This window comes from Aquila chrysaetos, chromosome 8 (assembly GCF_900496995.4).
Source record: "Aquila chrysaetos chrysaetos chromosome 8, bAquChr1.4, whole genome shotgun sequence".
Lineage (NCBI taxonomy): Eukaryota > Metazoa > Chordata > Aves > Accipitriformes > Accipitridae > Aquila > Aquila chrysaetos.
The window spans coordinates 18,405,317-18,427,969 of NC_044011.1; the positions used below are offsets into that span (position 1 = coordinate 18,405,317).

Here is a 22,653-nt window from a genome sequence, read left to right on the forward strand (position 1 = left end):
GGACAGACCTGTCCATCAGTGTCTGCACGGCCCATGGCACCTGGCCTCAGCTTTCCTAGGGGAAGGCACAGTGCTTTTACCTTCTGTGTGTCAGTGGTCCATATCTCACTTTAATTCAGGTAGATGATGGAAGCTGGGACAGGTGACTTGTTTTAAAGCCTCTTTCAGCTGTTTATTAGCAAGATAACTGCTTGTAAGGAAGCTTTTATATACTCAAAGCTTGATGTGACCTTTGGGTATATAAAAAACAATTAGCAGAAGTAAGGAGATTTATTTTATCTGAGAAAAGTGTTTGAAACACTGGAACTGCAGGACTGTTGACATGCAGGTGCCTGTATTTTTTAAAGGATTTGGAAACTTGATGAAACTGCAGAAAGATCCCATAAAAACTGCTGCAGGGTTTGAGAAAGCTCTGCAGCCTGAATCTGAAGGATATCAGCCCACATACATTACTGCAAGGAAGATTAGGAGATGACTCAGGGTATGTGTGTGGATTCATTCATGTAGGGGAAACAGCTGCCACAAGGGGCTCCTGAAAGTAGGAGAAAAAGGCATTAAGGGAAGTGGTAGCTGTACAAGCTGGGGAAAATAAAATGTGGAAATAACTACACTGTTAATAAGCCATTTTGAAAGTTTGAACCATGGTGAAAAAAATACCAAGGTAAATAGCAGTCTCTGCTGAGATCTCCAGGTCTCAAGGAAGAGCCTTTTGGAGGGGTCTATGTGATAACTGTAAGCAGAATTATTTTAGTCAGACACACATTGCTGGCTGGGCTTGCTCCAAGACTAACCAGACAAAATTCCAGTGTGGACATGCAGCCAGACTAGATGATTTCATGGACTCTTTCCTGACTTTGTGGATGAACATATGTGCCATGTTACCTGTTTTCCTGAGGAAAAAAGAAAACCCATCTCTCTTCTGCTTGACGTTCCCTCATCCTGCAGTCCTCACCTGAGCACAGTTTCCATCAGCTTCCTCAAAGTGTTGTTCACATACTCCTGCAAGACCAAGGCCAGATCTCGCTCTTGGCCCTTCTCCTGGCTCAGACCATGACTCTGATGTGCCACTTCAATGCTTCATTGCAAAAATAAGGGCCCAATTGCAAGACGGGAAGAGGGTAAGCATCTAAAAGGGTCCAAACACATCCAGAGGCATCCAAAGAGACAACTCGCTTTCTTGGGCAAGCAGCAATATCTAACTACAGCCAGCCACACTTTGCCCTTATCTGCAGTTGTAAGGTTGGCCCCACAGTGGCCATGGGTCGTAGCCTCCCAGAAACCCAGCAATGAGCATCCATCTCCCCTTGGCTAACAGCAGTAACCCTAATTCTACACAAGAAAATGTGTACACTGATTATGTCTCACAAATATCAAGTCAAATGGATTTTCTTACTTCTTATGCATCTCTTTTTTTCATATAGTATCTCTAAAAATAATCCCTGAAACCCCCCTACCTTAAGTGTTTTTTGAAAAATAACAAAAAAAACCAAGAAACTCTCCAGTCAGTTACAAACAGACGATGGGAAAATCCTGCACTTGACTAATTGTAGTACTGCGGCTGGGCTTCATCTTTGGGGATTTTTCAAAGTTCAACTTCTGCATGAGTGAGCTAAGAGCCAAACTGAAACCAAAAACTGGGCTCTGCTTGGAGCCCTGCTGAGCCAACCACAGATGAACCGGGTAAATCTGCGACTCTGCTTTTACTGACCTACACCAAACAAAACAAACAGGTCTTTTTGGTGCTGGCTTGAAGAAATTTGAAAGGAGCTCGATTTCTTAAAAACAGCTGCTCAAAATCTTATTTTTGGCAGGCTGCTGCGAACTTTCTTGCTGAAAGTAGAAATGCAAGAAGTTGACTCACATTTCAAATAGTTGGTTTTCAGCTGAGAAAACCTTACTTTTTTCAGTGAAAGCATTTTATATTCTGTTAAACTTTTAATGATGCAGAAGTCATTTCCAAAACAGTTTCAGTCTTCATTTTGCAAAGAGACAAATGTAGCCCATTTTTCCTCAGCTGATTTACCACTTTGACCCTGATGGGGGCTCACCGTGGAGCTGGCTGGGGGAGAAGCACAGTCAAGCAGCCGCAGCTGCCCCATCAGCACCCTGCTCATTAACCCGGACCCTGCAAATGGGCACGTCAGTGCCCCCCCATCCTCACCCCAGGGAAATCCACCCGCATCCTAACTTCAGAGAGCCTACTTGTAGCAGACCTTTCCAGGCTGTTATGCTTAGGTTATAAAAATATTTCCTAGGAAAGCGGTAGCAGGTTCTTCGCTTGAAGACGATTACCAGATCCCTTCAAACTGGTAACCTTCTCCTCGCACAGACCCCAGGTACCTGCTGTGTCTAGACTATAACCTGCTCATGCAGAAACGTGGTCCCCCTTTCCCCCGTGGTGCCCTGATTTGGTTAAGCCCCAGGCACTGCGCTATAATAAGCAAGGTTAATAATAATCATGCTCATGGCTAGATCAACAACATCAGAGTCAATCAAGCGTGCCCACCCTCGGACCCCAAAGCCAGCCTCTCTATATATAACATACTGACACAGTAACCTTTCCTTATCAAAACAGTCGATTGACTGTTTATCTAGCATTTAATCATTCATCACTGATTTTCAAACCAGCCATCTGATGTTTCCCAATTTATATATGAAAGGTGCAAGCTTTCACTTCAGGAGAGTGACTTGCACAAAGCCTGTGCTCACCTTGAGGAAGTCATTGATATGGACCGCTCTTCCACAGTGGCTTTCATCCACGGGCAGCTCTCCTCCTCCTCCAGCTCCACTTTTGTAGTTGGACTTCTCCATTCAGACCCTGGTAATACAGTCTCTGGTTCAGATGCTATCTAATAAGCAGATCCTGCAAAACAAATGGAGGTGAGAGAGCCAGCAGCTCTGTTTATTTTCAAGAAACTTTGAAATGTAATCATTCGGGAGGATACTAAAGGCAGAAAGGGAATTTCCCTGGACAGGCTTAGTCTGAGGGGAGCTGCTAGCACAGATACAGGGAAGTCCATGGCGCAGGAAAAGTTAGGTCCAACCTTTAAATACATTTCATCTGCTTCACAGACCATAAATGTTCCTCTAGACTCTTCGCTGGGTAAAGTGCTCATTTCAGGGTCCCAGCTCTTGGTTTTTGTAAGCTTCACAGCTAGACGAAAATGAAGGAGGCTAGGCACCCTGAGGGGAGTGATGCTTTATAAGCTCCTTATCCTCACAGAAATGCATCGGGAATCTAGTACACCGTGTAGGCCATTATTCAGAAAATGCTGCCACTCTAAACAGGTGCCAGCTGGATGCACTGCAATTGAGTATGTAAATAGAGCTGGCTAGCGACTTTTAGCAAAGCTTTTGCCCAGTGGACCAGGACAGCTCTTTTGTAGCAATAGAAGGAAAGGTCTTCTGAACCCTAGCAGACACAGAATGGGTTATGAAGTATGATGTTCCCTGGTATCTGGTGTTTGTTTTTCAGTTGGGTTTTGGGGTTGGTTTTTTTTTCCTGCAATTCTTATGCATGCATGCATCTAAACTGTGGCTCATACATGTAGTAAAAATGATCGCATCCTATCGCATCCTCCTCCTGCATCCCGTCCAGGTAATTGTGCCCTGTATTTGGAAATGCACCACAAATCAGACTAATTTTCCTTTTCATGACAGCACTAGGAGGAAGGGACTCTGACTGTGCTCCAGGGCCCAAAGGATTTGCCTTTGTTCTTAGAAAGATCCTCTCCTCAGGTAAAATTATCAGCCTAAGCTCTAAATCCTTGGGGGGAGAAAAAATACCAGCTTCTCTGAAAGAGTCTCTGCCACAGTCTTAAACTGCAAACACCCCTGGACAGCCTTTCTCTTCACACAGGCAAAACATTCAGCCTGCACACAAGTCAGCCAGCCCACCGCACTTCGTTGACTTTTCGCTTTCCTCCTACATTCAAAAAAGTGGGTGCTTCTTCATAAAGCCCATACTTCTTAAATTACTCAGGGGGGAACTTAATTTATCAGTCTGAAGGTCTGGGAAATAACAGAGGCTACACCTCCTGATTCAGCCTCAACTGCAATATGTGCCTTACTAATGGACAAAGTGCATCTTGTGTTTCCCATCAATGCTATTCATTTCTGCTGAGAAGTGACTTATCAGAGAGAATTGACTGAAAAAGAACAGAAAGATCTAAATGTATTCCTATCTAATTTCTTCTCACAGTCAGTTCAGATGTAGTTTTTAATTTCCATTGTTTGGGGTAATTAAAAAAGTTTCAGTTATTGTATTAGATACACTTCCCATCAGAAATTCCCCTAGATGATACCTATAGGCAGAATTCTTAAAATCAATATGCAATGTCACTTTTGTGATACTATGATACGGGTTTGGGCTTTTTGTTCTGCTGAGAAGCACAAGGAAGAGCAACAGTCTTTCCTGGTTCTTTGGGGTATCTGTTTGCTTTGGAGTTTTTTTCCTGGTAGAGCTGCTGGCAACTGTAAATCTTGTCTTTGTTTTTCTTGGCCTCTTCTTGGGTGACAGAGCAAGGTGAATGGGAACTCAGCTGACACTTAAAGGCGAAGAAAGGCTGCACCTTTAATGGAAACATTTTCATCTACCTTCTTTAGCAGACAGCATTAAAAAAGTATAATTTTAAGGAGCCTTCAAGGAAAAAAACCAAGAGTAATTAAACCCAGAATTTTGAGTATAAGCCCATTCAAGCATTTTTCGTCTTGCTTATGTTGTGTGAAAAGACTAAAGCAATAGCAGAACACATTAATTCACTTTGTTAGTCACCCTTTAACATGACTGTATGCTGTTTTACAGAGAACAACCAAGATAAGGGTCTCTCTGGATATGACTGAGAGAACTGAGCTATGTGAAAAGCATAGGCTCTGGCAGAGAGGAAGGCTCTTCTCCCTTCGAGGACAGCAAACTCAGAGTCCCACTGCCAAGACTTAATGCAAAAGGGCAGCATATGTGTCACAGCTTGCATGGATTAGACAAACGTTTGTTAATTGTTTCTATTTTGGAGGGTAGAAGATGCACCAGAAGAACACCCTGGGTCTTTACCAGCAATCTTTCCTTTGAACACTGTGCTCTTCTGCCCGTGGGGACAGAAGCTGATGTACTGGTAAAACTGAAATGGTTACCAGTGTATTATCTATCATTCCTGCTTTTTTTAGGCAAACAGTTCCTAATGAAGAACCTAAATCAGCCTTCTTGATACTCTTTTGTCAAGAACAAATAAAATTAATAAACTAGAGGCTTGGAAGAAAAAGCTTCTTATAAAGGCATGAGAATTGCAACTATTTCTGAAGCAAGTAGCATCATTTGCTATTAGAGATAGAAACCTGGATTATGTGGCTCGCGAGCCTGATCCAACCTGCTAATTCCTACATTCCTATGTTTTATGTACGCTGTTTTTCCCCAATGAGATGGCTCAAGCTGAAAATTTAGCTGTGTTCAAGGCTTCCATGAGCTGCTGAGTATTTGGACACAGAGGTTAGCTGTGGTCACCTGTAGGGGCTTCCCACCACCACACGTCTTCACAGATCTTGGTTTCAATTGCAACTACAAGCAGAAGTTCCAGAATAGCACAAGAAAGTATGTTCCCCAAATTGTTTTTAAAATCAGGAAGTAGAAGAAAGCTGGTAAGACCTCCAGAGCTAATACAAATGCTAGCCTCATTCACAAGGTATGCCATTCTTGTTGAGTACTTCTGCCACCCACATTTTTGGGCTTCCCCATCCTTGGGTATACTTTAAATGTAATGTAAGGGGACTATGCCTGGCTGTTCAGAGAACCACAAACCCTCAGGATCAGCCCACGCCATAGAAGCCTTCAGGTTGTTTGAACATGTTTCTTGGGGATTTGCTCTGTAGACACCTCAACATAATCAGCATGGAAAAAGGGCAGAGTAGTCCCCTTAAATGGGCACTACATGGCTCAGAACTATGATGGAAGTGAATTATAAATGCAGTCTGCAAATCTGCCCTGGATGTCTGTATTTTTTTTTCCAGGTAAAAATGACAGAATCGTGTAGGTACACAAATGCTGCCTGTCTGCATATATGGATGTCTGTATATGTAACTATGCATTTAGTGGGATGGATCCTGTTGTCTTTTCTTTACACAATTTATTTTTATAAGGAGACAAAGATAATAATGCTCAGATAATTTTGAGCCTCTGGCCAGCTTCCCCAAAATTCAAGGGTTTTTTTTCAATTTGGAATAACTAGATGGAATAAAACCAGATTGTTTAGTGAAATATAGTCACCCGCTCCAAAAGCAGAATCCTGCTTTATCACCATCAGCTCAGAGCAGTGGCTGGGAGGTTGTCTGTTACAGTGGCTGTGTATCCAGTGTTGTCTGATAGCCCTGGAAGACCTTCCCAAGCCTGGGAGCACTGTCTGCACTGATTTCAGCTCCTTCCCAGCACAGAGTGCACAGGCTGAGGGCAGGTGATGTCTGGAGAACCAGTTAGACCTCCCTGACCTTCCTCCTGGCCCTGGGGTTTGGGGTCTGGCTGCAACAGCTTCCAGGTTAGAAAATACTTGCAGAAGACACTTAGTCTTGTTAAGTTTCATACTCTGGAGAGAAGGTTTGTTTGGCTGACCACCTCCGCTCTGCCTCCAAGGGTGTCTCTCTCATGAGACCCCATGCTAAGATGCCTCATATAGCAGAGACAAGAAGCACGGAGAGGTCTGTGAGCTAGCTGGTGGTTGTCCCAGTGATCAGGCAGGGTTTGAGGAGACCTGGAGAAGAATGAGGCCACCTCAGGCATGTCTTTTTCTCACATTGCAAACCCTGTCTTCTCCACCTCTCTTTTGTCCTGAAAGTGGGGAGGATGACAGAGGTGCTGCTGTGCTAACCGTGCAACCAACTGAGGCTCTCATTCGAGGGGACACTGAGGTACCTCAGGAACATGGCAAGACAGAGAAAGTGCCCCAGTGACTCGGACTGATAAATGCAAATTGTGTTCAGCGTATTTAAGATGCAACCGGCATGTGTGGAAGCGGTATGTCACAGAAAAAAAGAGGTTTTTGTATTTGGGCTGATGGATACAGATCTAATCATGTGTATTCTGGTTTCTGAAGGTCTGCAAAGGCTTGAAGTCATCTGTGAAAGGTTAAAACCCCCAAGTGAAAAATGTATAAAAATAGCTTGAAGTCACCCAAAGCTGGTGTTGACAAATAACAGTTTCTCAGGAATCCAAGAGAAGAGATTTTGCCTCAGTTTGGGCTGGCTGAATGCTAGCTGATGAAGCATGAATGTGACAACTGTAGGCTTTTCTCTGTGTTACCAGATAATCTGAAACCCCACCTCTGGCTTTTTCAAATATACTGTGGTTTGTAGTCACTAAGTAGTCAGTCAGCTGCTGTGAGGAAGACACAAGTGATGGTCATCTCAGCACTGGGGGAAGACTCAGTGAGGCAACCATGACCAACATGTCCCAGCAAATGGAGAATCCTCGTCATGGGAATAAGCAATTCAGCAAATTTCTCAAACAGCAAAAGGCATGTAGTCACTTTCAAAAGAATAACACAAGCCAAGCTAAGTCACTCGACTGGCAACAAATTGAAGAGCTCATTTAAAAGAAACCGAGCATATCTGAGTTGTAGAAAAATTTCATGCTTGTGCAACAAGCCAGTAGGCACCGAGGCAAGACACTGACCAGCTGCCACGGATCATATGCTCTCAGTCACATGAACCAGCTTTGCAGAGGAAATCTCTCTGATGTGCCTTTTAGACAGTTACTCAGCAGATTAGCTGCTGCGGCCCTTGTGGAAGGTTATCTATCTTCCCCATTTTGTAGCATTATGTATTCTTAAACCCTTGTTCTCAAGAGTCCTTAGCAGGGTTAAAGGGGGAGATGGGAAAAGGCCCCCAGTCTCCGTGAGGTGACAGTGGGCAAACTTTTACCTTTACATACTCCAGTGTAGATTGTTGCTAGACTAAAAATGATTATACCTGGTCAGATTAAAGGGGCTGGTTTTTCCCTGCTTGCTTGCTTAGTTCAGCACAAGGAAGCAGACCCCGCTTCTAGTTTATCAGCCTCCCACATGCAAACAAAAAGTGTAACACCTCAGAACCTGCCAGTTCCTCTCTGAGGAGGAGGACGGTGTGAAGAAATGTCACCAGCAATTGCTTTCTGAATGCACAGTGGGCTGGAACGTCCTCTCACCGGCACCGCTATTACGCAGCCTTCGCACGAGCCCCTTGCTGACGTGCAATCACAACTGCAGATCTGCCTCTGCTCTCATTCCTTTTTTGCCTTTCTGCCTTCTGCTTGATCAAACTGGAGGCATAAACCCAACTGGGCCTGGGAGCATTTTGCACTCACCGTGCCCTAGGAAAAGCAGGGGAGAACCCAGCTTAGAGCATCCCCAGTGGGGTGACGGGAGCCTAAAGGAGCTATTACAAAACTGTCAGGAAAAATCAGACATGGGAATCCCAGGCTCCTTTTGTCATAAGGGAGGCATAAGAGTGGTACAGACCCATGCTGCTGAAAGGAACATAGGCAGGTAAATGAGATGCACCTCGGCATAAAAGAGCAGAGTGAGAGCTACTGCTGGGGAACACAGTTTAAGAGCAAGGTGCTACTGTTGTTATGTGAGCAGTATAGGTGGAAGGAAAAATGGTGGTGTTATTTCCTAAGAGCTGCACAAGGAGAATGGCTTTCTTTATCAGGAACTGAAAGAGTCACTTTTCTATAAAGAAGAACAAGAAGTTTTACTCCGCCTCAGTTTATTTCTTCATCTGGAAAACAGGCTCCCTCCGGTTTTCCTCTTAGACTGAAGAAGTGTGCTACCGTTCACGTTGTGTATGCTACTCGTGTACATACTATGTGTTTACCACATGTGTACACTGTTCTGGGAAATACTGAACATCTGAGCCTGTGGTTAGGTCCGTTTATAGTCAATGGGGAGAAAGAGGCAGTTCCAGCTGCAGAAACCCTCTGAGCTGTCTTAGGTTCCTGGTGTAGGACAGGATTCCTTCCCATGTAGACATGTCTTGCTCTCTTTCTGGACTGTGGAGAAAGTCTAGATCTCTAATTTGGATGTAGCCATGTCAGTTTAGACAGAAAAAAATAGCCAATGGGTGTTATGCCTACTAACTTTTGCACTGACAGGGACGTCTCATCAGTTCCTCGTGATGCCCCCTTGGACTGGCTGTGTCCACTCACAGTCTTAGCTTTTGACTGCATCTTCTTTGGGCGAAAGCTCTTATTTTGTGCTGTGTTTGAACAGCACCTTGAGCAATAAGGGTTCAGCCTGTGCTCCTTCAGCGAACCCTTAGTGTTGCCACACACAAAACCAATGATAACCATCATCCCGAAAAATGAAAGTATGTTTGTCTCATGCTTCTGTGATTTCAGTGTTGGGATACCAATACTAGTGTAAACAGCAGGATGCAGAATAAAAATAGAGACATACGTCATAGGTCAGAAAACATGGCAGTGCCAGTCAGTGTGTCTTCATAGCAGTGACTGTTGCTGATTTCTGCAATCCAAGAGTCTGGGCCTCCATTCCCACGGCTCTGCCTCAGTGAAATGACTCTCCCAGAGATGGTTCCCATGGCTGCCCTAAGAAGGCCACCTAGAATTGAGTCCCTGCTGCTCCCCTCTGCAGCTGTGGCACAACCTTCTGGCTGAAGCACAGGCTGGGTCTTGGTGAGCTGTGGGTTGTGTGCAGCAAGAAGGCAGCATTCAGGTGTGAAGAAGAGCAGGAGGTACTTATCTTCAGATGCAGCAGTTCTCTTATCCTTGTCTGGCCCACCAGCTTCCCTGTTGCCACTTTTTTAGTGAATTTTGGTGACATTTCACACAGCTGTGCTGGGTTGTATGGCATAGCATTCATCTGCCATCCTATCTGGGCTACCTCAAGCTTGTGTCAGAATGTGGGAAGTGAAAGTAGAGGCACCACTTTGTATTTAGACTGTGACCACGTTATTTTGAGTGATCTTCTCCCCTTTGTAAACAGGCCATGCAGTAAGCATGCAGCACCACAACAGCGAGGCCAGGTTTGCAAGAGGGAGTGTGCTGAGAGGTGTGTCTGTGTAGACAGCTGGAATGAGAAGGGCAGATGTGCAGAGGTGTATCTTTTGTGTACTCCTACCAAGAGGAAAGTGGTCACTCTTGGTCACAGGACACCACAGATTTACTTTCACCTAAGAGTTGTCTAAAACCAGTTAAACACCAGTAAGCACCATGCTTCTTAGCAATCCTGAACTGCAGGCTATGACAGCTCTGGAAGAAGTGGATGGCCTGTATATAATCTAGAGAACCACTGAGTTCTCTTTATCTCATGACAGGGCTCGCCAGTAAGTGGCAGCTATACAAGATGTACAGATCCAGGACTGAAAGGGACTACTGTAAAGATGTCTTCTGGCTTCATGTACCTTTGTGTCAGACAAGCCTTTAGTCATTTTATGTTTCTCTGCTCTTAATCTGCCAAAGGAGGACAGGAACACTGCCCTTCTTCCACCTCATCTCCTTTGTCCATTGCAACATCTGTGTTCCTGGGGCAATGGCAGCCTCTTGTTAGAAATACACAAGAGCAATGGAGACGTCCTTTTTGGGCACATGATTTGGAAAAGCCCTGGTCACCTCCCTTGCCCATTGCCATGACCACTCTGAGGAACAATCCTGACACTGCAGCCCCAGCAGGCATTACATTGGTATGGAGAGACTCCAGATGAACAGCAGTCTTACATTCGCCAGAAGTAATAATGGGAAAATGGAAGGGGAAAGGCTGGTCATGTGGATATCCTGTGTAGGAGCAGAGCTCCTTCATCCTGGGATGGGACTTGGCTGGCACATGCACATGCAGCACCAGCAGTGCTCCAGGAGAAACCTGCAGTCTGTGCTCAGAGCCAAAGGGGAGATGGGATTTAGGCTTGCTAGCCCTTGGTGACTGACATCCAAACCCTGGCCTCCCCAGCCCCTCATCCATGAGGAATTCCTGATCTTTTCAGATATGGGATGATGAGGTGGGTGATGGATTTACCCATCCCATGAAAAGTTTCCGAGTCTTACAAATTTTCAGAAGAAAATTCTGTTCAGATTGTACAAAACTCCAGTTTCCCAAGATATTTCCCAAGAAACTGGAAGGGAAAATTAAAGAGCTGCTCTGAAATAAACAGCAGTGGGAAAATCAGGCTAGACATACATTTAACATCAGTCACAGACCTACCGATATTGGGCCACTTTCCTGTCTTCTGCTGCAAACTAGTAAAACGAAAGTTAAATTCAGTGGGTGGATTTTAATTGCAACATCATTCTCCATGATGTCAGTTTATGGATATGTTGAGCCTTTAAGAGAAACTTCTCCATAAACTGCAGAAGTAACTGCCCTTCTGCCCTCTTGCAAAGCATATTCCAGGAAATCATGAGGGAAATAATACGTCTAGTGAGGAATCCATTTCCAGGCAAAAAAGCTCAGGCTGGATGGGCCAAAGACAAGAGAAACTGAACAGTGTGGAGGGGAAACATAATCACAGAGAACTGTGTGGTAGCTGCATATCTCAATGCAGAAATAAAAATGTGCTAGAAAACATCACACGGGTTGCGATGAGATGTATTCAAAAATTTTGAAATAAGAAAGATAAGAATATTATTTACATTTATCTTAAGCCTACTCCTTATACATTCATTTCAAATCCAGAATGAGACAGGGATCTTATGAAAAAAACATCTATGTAGTCATATGACCAGCGACATTATAAGAGTGCATGGAGTCAAGGCAGCTAACAAAGGTTTGCCCAAGCAACCATGAAGTTGACACTTCCCAGTCACTTCCCAGTTTGACTCGGCAATCAAGATCACTTTCTTTCTTCAATGTAATTCCCCAGGTCTTTATTAGAGGGAAACCAGACACTTCTTTATTGCTTTGTTGTGCAGGCACATGCATCGTTTCACTTCACATTTCATTGTTTGTGAGCCTGAATTTGAAAGTTGGAGCTCCGAAGCCCCTGGCAAGGAGAATTAGCTATGTTTATAAATCTTAATGGAAGAAAAGTGACAACCCAGCTTAAGTGAAGTCCAGGGAGATGGCCGTAACTGGACAGAATTCCCACCAAAGTCATAGATTCTCATTCCCCTTCTGTTTGCGGTAAAAGTGTCCACAAACAGGAGAAAAAAAGGAACAGTGAGAATTAATAGACAGCCTACAGATACGGTTCAGGACAAGTATGATGCATAGCTTTTTCTCACTGACTTCAGGTGGCTCTACATGTGGTCATGCATATCACTTTTAATGCATCAGGTTTGTGGAGAAGGAATGGCTTCTGCCTGTGTACAAGATTATTAGCATGCCAAAGTGCTGTTAAAGTTTTATAAAGCGTGGCACCATGGTGGAGATGTGCCAAAGGATCTCAGTGATCCAGTGCCCACTTTCAGTAAAGGAAATTACACTAAAGGAAACATCTCGCTGTGGCCCCATTAGTTAGTCCAAGGCAGAGTTCATTCAGACCAGGTTCCACTAGGGACAGAATGAAATTTCTTCATTCATAAGATTTTGGCTGGTAGTAGATCTTCGAATCATACTCAGTTTTAGAGATGAGTCATTGACTAAAACTTGATTCAAGCACCATTTGGAGCAACTCGTCTCTGAATCCCAGCTTTGCAGCATTCCTGTGCAACATTTCTGTGACAGCTCAAATCAAAATCTAGATGCTAATCCCTGTCCCTTTTCTCTCTATGTCCCCAGACCTGGCATTCCAGGAAAGCATTCATTATTAATTATTTATGATATTAAATCCATTATGATACGATGATATTAAATCCATCCTCTGTAATTATCAGATGCAGCCTAGGTCATGCTTTTACCATCTGTTTTCTGTAGAAATGGTTTGGGGAATGCATCATGTAGACTCTCTGCACCTCCTTTCACTGACACTGAAAATAAAAGGGATCACAATGAAAAGCACTGCCCAAGCACAGGTTAGTTTTCTCTCAGCCATGCTCAGTGCACAGTGGTCATGAAGAAGAGCAAACTGAAAGGGAGTGACATGTCACACTGCCAGAGCCTGCCTGCCCTCTCCCTGACACCGATCTCATCCAAAATTTGCCAAGGCAGATATGTTCCCAACTCCTATTTAAAATCAGAGTGGCTAGGTGATTAAAAAGGCAATAGGTCCCTAAGTGTCTCTGATGATCTGGTCCTTGACTCCAGTTCCTCACCAGAGCCCTCAGTGGTAGCTCCCCAGCACAACGCTGGCCGCAGCCGCCCAGGCCAGCTCCAGCCTCCTCCCGCCGAGACAGTGCAGAAGTCACAGCAAAGGAGGTAAAATCCCACAAGTGGGCAAATGCTGTTTCCATCCCCTCTTCTCTTCTAAGGAACAGAGAATAGGATGGTACCTTGACGGAGCCCTCATACACGTGTATCATTGTGAAAGAGTCTGTGGTTTCTAATGGAAATTCCCTGATGAAGACAGAAATTTTTACTAAAAGTGACAGAATATTTAATGGCAGCAGGCTTTTATAGGTGTTCTCTCATAAGGGCACAATCCGCCACCAAAAGCCTGGGATTTTTTCCCATTTTTGTTGTCACTTATCCCTGTTTAATTTTGAATGCCACCTAAATAAGAATGGTGGCGTTTTATACCTGGGATGCATGGAGAGCCAGGCTGCAGGAATTGGGCCCTTTTCAGTTATACCTACACGGATACAGAAACAGCCACACAAACCACTGTGAGGGAAGGCATTTTTGGCGGGAAAATTCATTCTGCAAAACTAGTGGCATCTTACTCATCGAGAAAAAGAGAACCAACAAAAACTACATTTTGAGGAACTAAACCTAGGACCTCCTAAGCAATAATAAAGAAGAAAAAAAGAGAAGGAAAAGAAAAAACCAACCACATTGTTTGACCATAATTTCCTTACCTCTGTGTAAGAAATTAAGCAACTACTTTCAGGCTGATGAAAGTGTTGGTTTTTTTCAATCGATACAACATAATTCAGCATTTAAAAGCTAAGCTGGAAAATAGAGGCATCTTTTTTCCTTAGTTTCATTAAAATCACTTTATCTACATAGAATACTGGCCAAACCCTAGCCAAAATTCTCTAACGTAAGCTAAGCGAAAATCACTGGTTGACCAGAGAGAGGATATTGTTCCCATTTGTTATTGGATTCTTCCCCCACTGTTAAAAATAAGTACTCTTTGGGGTATAAAATGGGCCTTTGTCTCTTGACCAGGTAGCCCAGTGTACTGAAAATGGAAGAGGGGAATTTCAAGCTCTGAAGTGATACATAAGCCCAAATACCATTGATTTTCATTTGCTTATGATGAGAGTAGAGGAAAGGGACAAACCTATTAATAACAAGGATAAGGCAGTGATTTCTGCCTTGATACCAAAGGTATTCAGTTCATACTCCAGCTCAGTGTGTTCAACTAAGCACTTGTCTATGCTCTTTGCTGAAAAGTGATGAACTGAATCAAGTGCTTTGACACACTGAACACCTCAGTGTTCACACAGATGGTGTCACACTGGTGGAAAGGGATGTTACCTGGCTTATCGTTAGGATATAGAGCAAGAAGTCTACCTCCATACACACATCCCTCCAGTCACCAGCCCACTGTTCTTTTAGATTAAAAATGAAGTTTATGAAACTTGGCAGCTACCTATTACCCTCAGCACTTCTTGTATGTTGAATATACAAGAAGTTCTTGTATATTTGACAGCCCTCCAGACATGTATTTGATGATAGAGGCACACCTTGGCACAGGCCTTGCTGATAGATAGAATGCACTGTCCATCTAACCACCTTCCACCCTCCATCTCCTCATCTTTGTAGCTCAAAACCTGAATGCAGTCACCGAAGCTTTGTCTGAAAATCTGATTATGCTCTTCTGGGAGAAGTGGAACCAAGCATGTGGTTCCCTTCCTGTAGGCTTGTGTCCTTTGTGCCCTGATCCACCTCTGCAAAGACCTTGATCTCCACCATGATTATATGCTGTTTCCATCAGGCACACCAGCGCTAGCCCAGAGCTATGGGCATAGTGACTGAGTGGCTGTGATGCACATGCTGATTAGCTACCCAAGACTGTTTAATGACATTTTCTCAGGGAAAAAAATCCCCACCACCCACTAATTTCCAAAATGCTTGCAGGAAATTCACTGGCTTGGGGAAGAGTTGCTCACTTGCCTGTTGTGACTGAAATTAATGTGGAGACTAAAAGTTACTGGGGGTGACAGAGGAGTAAAAAACACCTGGGAAAAAAGTGCAGTCACATGAGCCTTGCCTGTGAGACTAGAAGCCCAAGTTTAAAAGCATACAAAGGACTAAATCCAGTTAAATCTTGTAAAAGTTCTGCGTGGCTAAAGAAAAAGAATTTGGCATAGGAAAGTAAAAATTAGAGGACAAAGAATATTGCATGCAAGAAGCTAGACACCGGTGTCTTAAGAGGGCATAGGTCTGGGCTGGGGGTTTCTGAGGAGCTGCCACTGAGGCCCCTCAACCTCATGCAGAATTAGACCCTTTTTGCTAAGGGGTCTTGCAAACTTTCTTGCTAAGGAGGCTAAGAGCCTCCTTAGGAGCTTGAAGGTACACAGCAGTTGCAACGACTGCAGTGCCACGCGGCCCTTACCAAGCTCACTTTGAAGGAAGTAGCTTCTCAAAGAGCATGTAGACATCGTGAGACACCATATCCCACTATCTGCCTGATGTTTAAAGCATAGCCTCTGCTGTGACCATGCTTGGAGTCCCCAAGTCAGATCCCTTTCAAGAGGTCAGGCAAAGGGAGGGGAGTTCACGCTCAGAAACATTTTTATTACAGAATCTAGATGAAATGGCTAGTTCAGTTACCATACTGAATGGTTACTTCATTGTGACATTGCCATATTTCCTCCCAACAATAAGCTGCATGCTTAAAATAAGTGAGTATTTGATCTGGCCAGAAGGTGACTGTCACATTTCGATGTGGCAAGTAGAACTGCAAAGACCTTGAGGGACATAAGTAATGCCCAGAAAATAACATATTGTCCTCACAGACGATGCATTCAAAATGCCTTCATTAGTCAAAGATTTGACACTAAGGCTAAAACTAAGGTCTTCTCTTTGCTACAAGGCACATAGGAGACAAAGAGTCAACAGCTGCCAAACTCTTTACAGGGTTCTCCTGTATGCACCACTTTTCACCAAAAGATACCAAAGCACCTTATGCAGTGCAGTGACCTTTTATTTTCAGCATGTTATTAATGAGAAACTGAGGCAAAAAGAAGGCAAGCTACCTTTCAGATGTTGCGTGGAAAATCAAAGGGTAAAACAAAGCATCTCCTGGAGTTCACCAACAAAACCCCAACCCCAAAGATGCAATGACAGTTTTTGGTTAGTTTGAAAATTCCCTAATAGGGGGATTACTGAGCGCTTTAGGTTTGATGAGTAAGCCTGTTCAATTGTTAAAGTAATGACTTTTTCCATGCTTGTGACATTCATTAGGATTTTTCCTTTAAGGTCAGTACAGAAATATTATCTGCATTGTTTATTCATGTCAGTCTCACAGTTATGACAGGTTTACGTTGCAGCACACTCTGGTCCAAAGAAAACTGCGGGAATGCTTGGTTCTGGAAACGAACAGAAGAGTTGCAGGGAGGAGGGACAACCACTGGGACATAACACAGGCCTCTCAAGCTCCTCTTCTAACATATCTGGCTCTCCTAAAATAGCACAGACAGGAGTCAATTACAGTGATATGTTGTATTTCAGTGCCTGAGTTTAGCAAATGTTTTTGCTGAGTATAGCATTGGAGGTGACTAACATAGAGATATAATAATTCCAGGGGGTTATGTTTGAAAGATACACTCTGGGGATCTGTGTATAATGCAGTAAGAATAGGCACTTTGCCTTGTTACCCACCAAATGGAAGTAGGACCCCCTTGCAAATGTACCAGCATCTTAGGTTTGACATAATTTACAGGATAATGAGTGTTCATTTTTACTCTCTGAATACTAAGTTCAATTAAGTTACACAACGACAGGATTGGTTCATGATGTTGCACAAGCAATACTAAGACTCTCTGTAGCAGTATGGTCTTTGGTTTACACAAATGTTACAGCAGTTGCTGGACTGTACATCTTTTGGCTTAGCATTTTTATATCTTACAGTGCCTAAAGGTAAGAGGATTCAATCTCTCTTTGAAAAGACCATCTTGAGGTACTTCTGGGGTACCTATCTTATCTCAACAAGTAACCGTGTAACTGATTAATGTATCTAGTAAAACTCAGAGCATTTCTTCTCAACTTGTCCTTAGATTGAAGACAGGCATTTCTTTTCAGACCCAAGGAAGGGTTTTGCACCTGTATCAGTTGGCCTGGTTAAAGATATATCCTCCCCTCGCAAACTTTCTTGCTAATACTAAATAAGGCAGTTCACGACTGTAAGACCACACACAGTGACTGTTTTCAGAGAGAAAAATCCCAAAGAAACATACTCATCTGATAAATGGGAGAAAAGGTAAAAGCTCAAACAAAGCATGAACAAACCTTTAAAACGAAGTGGAAAGGGAGAACAAAATCTCCTGTTCAAGCCTCAGCTACCACTGAACGGGGAAACGGACACGGTGGCATGCAGGTACCTTCTCTACATACTCCTTACTGTCATCTCTGTGCAGTGACTGCAGATCTGAAAGCAAAGGCAGGGTTCAGAGCAGGCACACATGAATGGAATAAGCAAATGCAGCCATAGCAGCACCTGGTCTGCATGGCAGCAGCGGTAATCAATGGCCAACTCTGCAGGAACGCAGGCCTGAACCGAACAGCCTGGCCTTCAAGCCGAGCCATCTCCAGCCCTGAGCTGATATAGCTGAACTCAATCTCAAAAGCATTTTTTCTTCCCCTCACCCCACTCTCGCTAGCAGCCGATCCCAGCTCCTGCTTGCTCTGGAGGGTGGAAATTCCTCTCTTATTCTCAGCCTGGAAGTCACCGTGCTTTTGCAAATGTGGAGGTGAGGACCGGGCTGCCGTGTTCCAGGCGGGGCAGCCCTCAGTGCCCCCGAGCTGTGCCGGCCGGTGCTGGTGCCCGAGGCCGGCTCGCCCTGCCCCACGGCAGCTGCAGAGCAGTGCACCTCCGTCCCCTCCGCGGCAGCAGCGACAGTCCCGTTTGCCCAGAGACCTCAGGGTGCCCTGCGGCAGGAGGCAGAGCCTGTGCCATGAGAAGCATTTTCTTTCTGAAATCCTCATAAGGTAGTCGCGCTCTAAAACGGGATAGCAATACAGAAGTGGAGTGTTTATATAAAACACTAACACAGCAGCTGTTGCTAGCAGCAACAATATGGCAATCACCCACTAATATGGAGATGTTTGTTTCGAATTTATCATCTTGATTTTGATGGGTGGCCAAAACTTCACAGAACATTTTATTTTGCTGTGTGTGGATGTGCATGCACAAGGACAGGGCATGACAGCAAATAACTCTCCCAAAGCACAGGGTCAAATGTGCTGGGGGGGGAATTAAAGATTAACTGTAGCCAGCAGAGCTGCGCTTGGAAAGATTTGTTTCACCTGACACTGCTTTTGCCTGGAGGTTGGACTCCAGGTGTGTGGTCATAAATGTTCCCGTTCATGATTAATTTAGTGGTGATGAGGATCTGGTTGCTGGCAGTTCTACTTATTACCTAGGGAGCAGGTACAACACAGGAATGACAAACTCACAAGGGCAAACTCACTATGATGAAGAGTTTGGGGATATTCCCATCATACCACTGGGGCTTGGAAGAGGCCAACTGCAGGCGAATGAGGGGGAAATTCCAGGTACTTCTGCTTGTTCCTCCTGGGTGCCTACGGTGACAGCTGTGTTCACCGACATGGGTGCTTGCTATGCCTGGGGCAGCTCCCACTCTGCCGGGGGAGTTGTAAGGTCTTGCCACTGCTGAGCTTGGCTTTCTTTTCTAGTTTTTGTAGCAATGCGACACATACACAATGAAACCCCGAAATTACACTCGGGCCAAGTTTTCTTGGTCTTATTCCGGACTGGCTGCTAGGCCATTGGAAGTCTGCAGATATCTTTTGTGTGAAAGTGAGATGTCCTATGCCTGAAAATCACAGGCAAGTTAGAATTCGATGTAAAATCCAGGTTATCCTGGGTTTCCACCGATTCTCATTTTGACATCTGAGATCATTTTGATGCTGAAATTCAAAGCAAAACACAAGACGCAGAAGCAGGAGAAATACAAGCCTACATCAACCAAAATCGAAAAGAAAACATTTGTATTAATCCTGAAAAGAAAAATCAAGATTCAGACCTCTCTGGATTCAGCAACAAATTTAATCTACAAAATAAGTGAGAAACCTGCTGGAGTAACAAAAAAAAAAAGTGAGTAGCATCTCACTTTTCAATACTTTTTGAGTACCTTCAACCAGAAATCTTGAAAAGAATAGAATTCAAACTTAATTACACACATTCTCTATTATCTTGTTGTTTATTGCAAGCAAGCAAACATTTAGATCTGCATCCGCTCAGTCAGAAATGATAGGCGACTTCAATTCCCCGAACCCTTTGTGCTGGCCACCTCAGGGAGCCCAAGGAATGAGTGATTCCCAAGTGCTGCCGAGATACAACAGCAAGCTGAATTCAGACACAGCTGAACACCAGCACAGACTCTTTGGAAAAATGGCCTATATGCGCCCACCCTCCACAGCTAAAAAACTACCCATTGGAACCAGTCACCTGAGGATGAGTAAAAAAAGTTTAGAGCTGCCAACTTAGTTTTGAGGGGAGCATCCATGAAAAAATAAACAAACCATCCTGCAAAGCAAATGCAACCAAAAGGGTGTCATGGGAAGGGCACAGAATACACATTGGACTGTATTTATAGTATTATTTTTGATTTGTGACTTTTTCCTATGCAATAGTAACACAGTGTGTAAAAGGGTGGTGCATTCTAACCCACATTTCAATCTAATCTTGATATCTAATTAAGGATAGAAATCAGCTGATCAGAGCTGGGAAAAACTGATAGTGGGTTTCACTTTCCAAAGGCAGGGTTAGCATGAGCCCAGGTCCCACCTGACTAAAACTGCAAGAGTTCAACACCAGCTGGGTTGAAGGATCTCATTCTGAACTGTTACAGGTAGGAGGTAGGGACTAGTCTGATCAAAGCTCAGGCCATCTTCTTTTCTGTGATCAAACCCTGAACCATGCCTATGCAATCCACAACACACTCTGGAGAGTGGTAGGAAATTAGAGCTGCCTTCAGAAGATGTGTAGAAATGTGACCTGTTCCCAGCAACCCACATGCCACCCTGTTCTTTGAGTCCATGGACAGATTGTGCAGAGCTTTCTTTTCCAGAAAAACCCCAACCAAACCCCAACCCAGCAACTCCCTGACTTTGGCATAGCTGCTTTTCTTATTTTGGTAAACGTTCCTATTGTCCCCTGGGGAGACCGCAGTTGTGCCAGTGAAGACAAAACTGGAATACAAGCCCTTTTCCACATGGAGAGGCACTGATGAAGGCTCTTTTTGCTCTACATGGGCTTGAAAGAGTCACTGCTCCAGGCACGTCCTGCTGTACCCTTCTCACAGCTACGCTCCTGCTGTGTCCTTGCTGGTACGACAACAGGGTGAAGGCGGGTGTCAGGATTCATTCACACACTCCCTCGTTTCTAAGAGCCATCACGTCAAACATTTGTGAAAGTAGTAGAAATAAACAAAAGTGAGCTGTGGCTGGGATTTTCCCATTTGTGGTTTGATAAGGAGAGAAGAAAACAGACGCTTTCCAGTCACAGCAGATTTGTTCTTTTGTTCTTTTGTTTACTATCAGCTCCTGATTCCTTTCTCCTCCCAGCTGATGCTGCCCCTTCATTGCTATGGTCTGGAGTCCTTCACTGAGCCATAGTGTAAGAGGAGAGAGGAGAAAACACCTAGCCTGACTGTAGCTCACACAAAGGGGAAAATCACCATTTGGTCTGTGTTGGCAGCAAGTGCTATATAAGCCCTCTCTCCAAAAACTGGCTGGGCCAAGTGCTCACAAAAGCAGCCATGGCCTGGGAAAGGAAAGGGGCTACCTGGGCCCGGGGGGAAGCAGAGGCATCAGTCTGATGTCCTGGCTTCTACAAGGAAAATGCTTCACATCTCAAGGAGTAAACCCCGTCCCGAGAGGCCTGGATCTACCCAGCATCAGCTGCTCTGCGGGACCTGCCTGCTCCTGCTTTCCCTCCAATGAATGCAAAGCACTTCTGCAGAACTGAGGGAAGCAACCTGATGTACAGGAGGGGAAGAGCTCTGTTGTGGTTTAACCCCAGCCAGCAATTAAACACCAAACAGCCGCTCACTCACTCCCTTCCCCATGGTGGGATAGGGGAGAGAATTGGAAAAAAACCCAAAAAGTAAAACTCATGGATTGGGATAAAGACAGTTTAATAGGACAGAAAAGGAAGGGAAAATAACAACAACAACAACAATAATAATAATAGAATATACAAAACAAATGATGCACAATACAATTGCTCACCACTCGCTAACTGATGCCCAGCCAATCCCCGAGCCATGGCGTCCCCTAGCCAACTCCCCCCAGTTTATATACTGGGTATGACATCACATGGTATGGAATACCCCTTTGGCTTGTTTGGGTCAGTTGTCCTTGCTGTGTCCCCTCCCAGCTTCTTGTGCACCCCCAGCCTCTGCTGGCAGGGCAGTAGGAGAAACTGAAAAGTCCTTGACTTAGTATAAACACTGCTTAGCAACAATATCAGTGTGTTATTAACATTGTTCTCATCCTAAATCCAAACCACAGCACTATACCAGCTACTAGGAAGAAAATTAACTTTATTCCAGCAGAAACCAGGACAAGCTCATACACAGGCTAGTCCTACAAAACCCTTGTAAGTCCACCCCCTCTCCCATGCCCTGATCTTTGTGTAAATGTCCCAATGTCTGTGAAGGAGAGTGCATTCACTTAGTCAGGGATGGCTTGGGAGAAACATATCAGCTGCAAACAGCTCCAATTGTGCCCAAGCCATCTGCCATCTATTCTGCTTGCCCTAGGGCAACCACTGTGGTACAACAAAGACATCGCTCTAATGCATCGTGGTATAAGATCTGTACCAAACTGAGGGGCAGACCATAGCAAAGGCTCTGAGTTTGCAAAGCAGAGCGGTGTGGTAGAGAGGGACTTGATCTCTTCAGGGAGAGAAGAAGTTGTTCATGTAAGAGACCTTCATTTGTAAACATCCCATATGACAGGCCTTTTCTGTTAATACTCAGTGTGAAGATCGGCTTTGGGAGCTACATCTGTGTTACCCTTTACACGCTGGTGGAGGAAGCTGTGAAGCTGCTCTGGCTGGTGGGTGTGAGGGCAGCTCACGCTGTGCTGGTCCTCCTGTCTTCACCCACCTGGTGCAGCAGCTCTTCCGACCTCAGGACCCTGCACGCAGCTCCGTGGTGCTCGACAGGAGCCAGCACATGCTCGCTTACTGCTTTTCGCAGATACAGCCAAGCTTCATTCTGTGTGGCCATACAATTACTCTGCCAAGCCATAGCTTTTTAGGATGCCTGCTATTCAGGTGGGGCATGTTTGTTCGTAATGAAATAAGCTGCTTTAAAGTAATTTTGGCACAAATTAAGTGTTTGTGATATCCACCATAAAAGAGCTATTAAAAGAAAGAACGATATCAGGAGGATAAAAACAACCAAATTGTTTTCCACATGGGCAGGCAGGCCTATACACATACCTT

The 22,653-nt window shown here is 44.4% G+C and overlaps 2 protein-coding genes across 3 annotated transcripts in view; both read left to right on the forward strand.

The window, feature by feature from the left end:
• Positions 1–22,653, forward strand: part of LOC115345042 (T cell activation RhoGTPase activating protein) — a 53,803-nt gene that overhangs the window by 20,497 nt on the left and 10,653 nt on the right. The gene's annotated exons all lie outside the window — the stretch shown is intronic.
• RSPH3 (radial spoke head 3) overlaps positions 17,941–22,653 on the forward strand; it is a 39,599-nt gene continuing 34,886 nt past the window's right edge. For both annotated transcript variants that reach the window (XM_030023242.2, XM_030023243.2), the window contains exon 1: positions 17,941–17,945. The gene's annotated coding sequence lies outside the window, so the exon portion shown is untranslated. The remainder of the gene's footprint in view (positions 17,946–22,653) is intronic.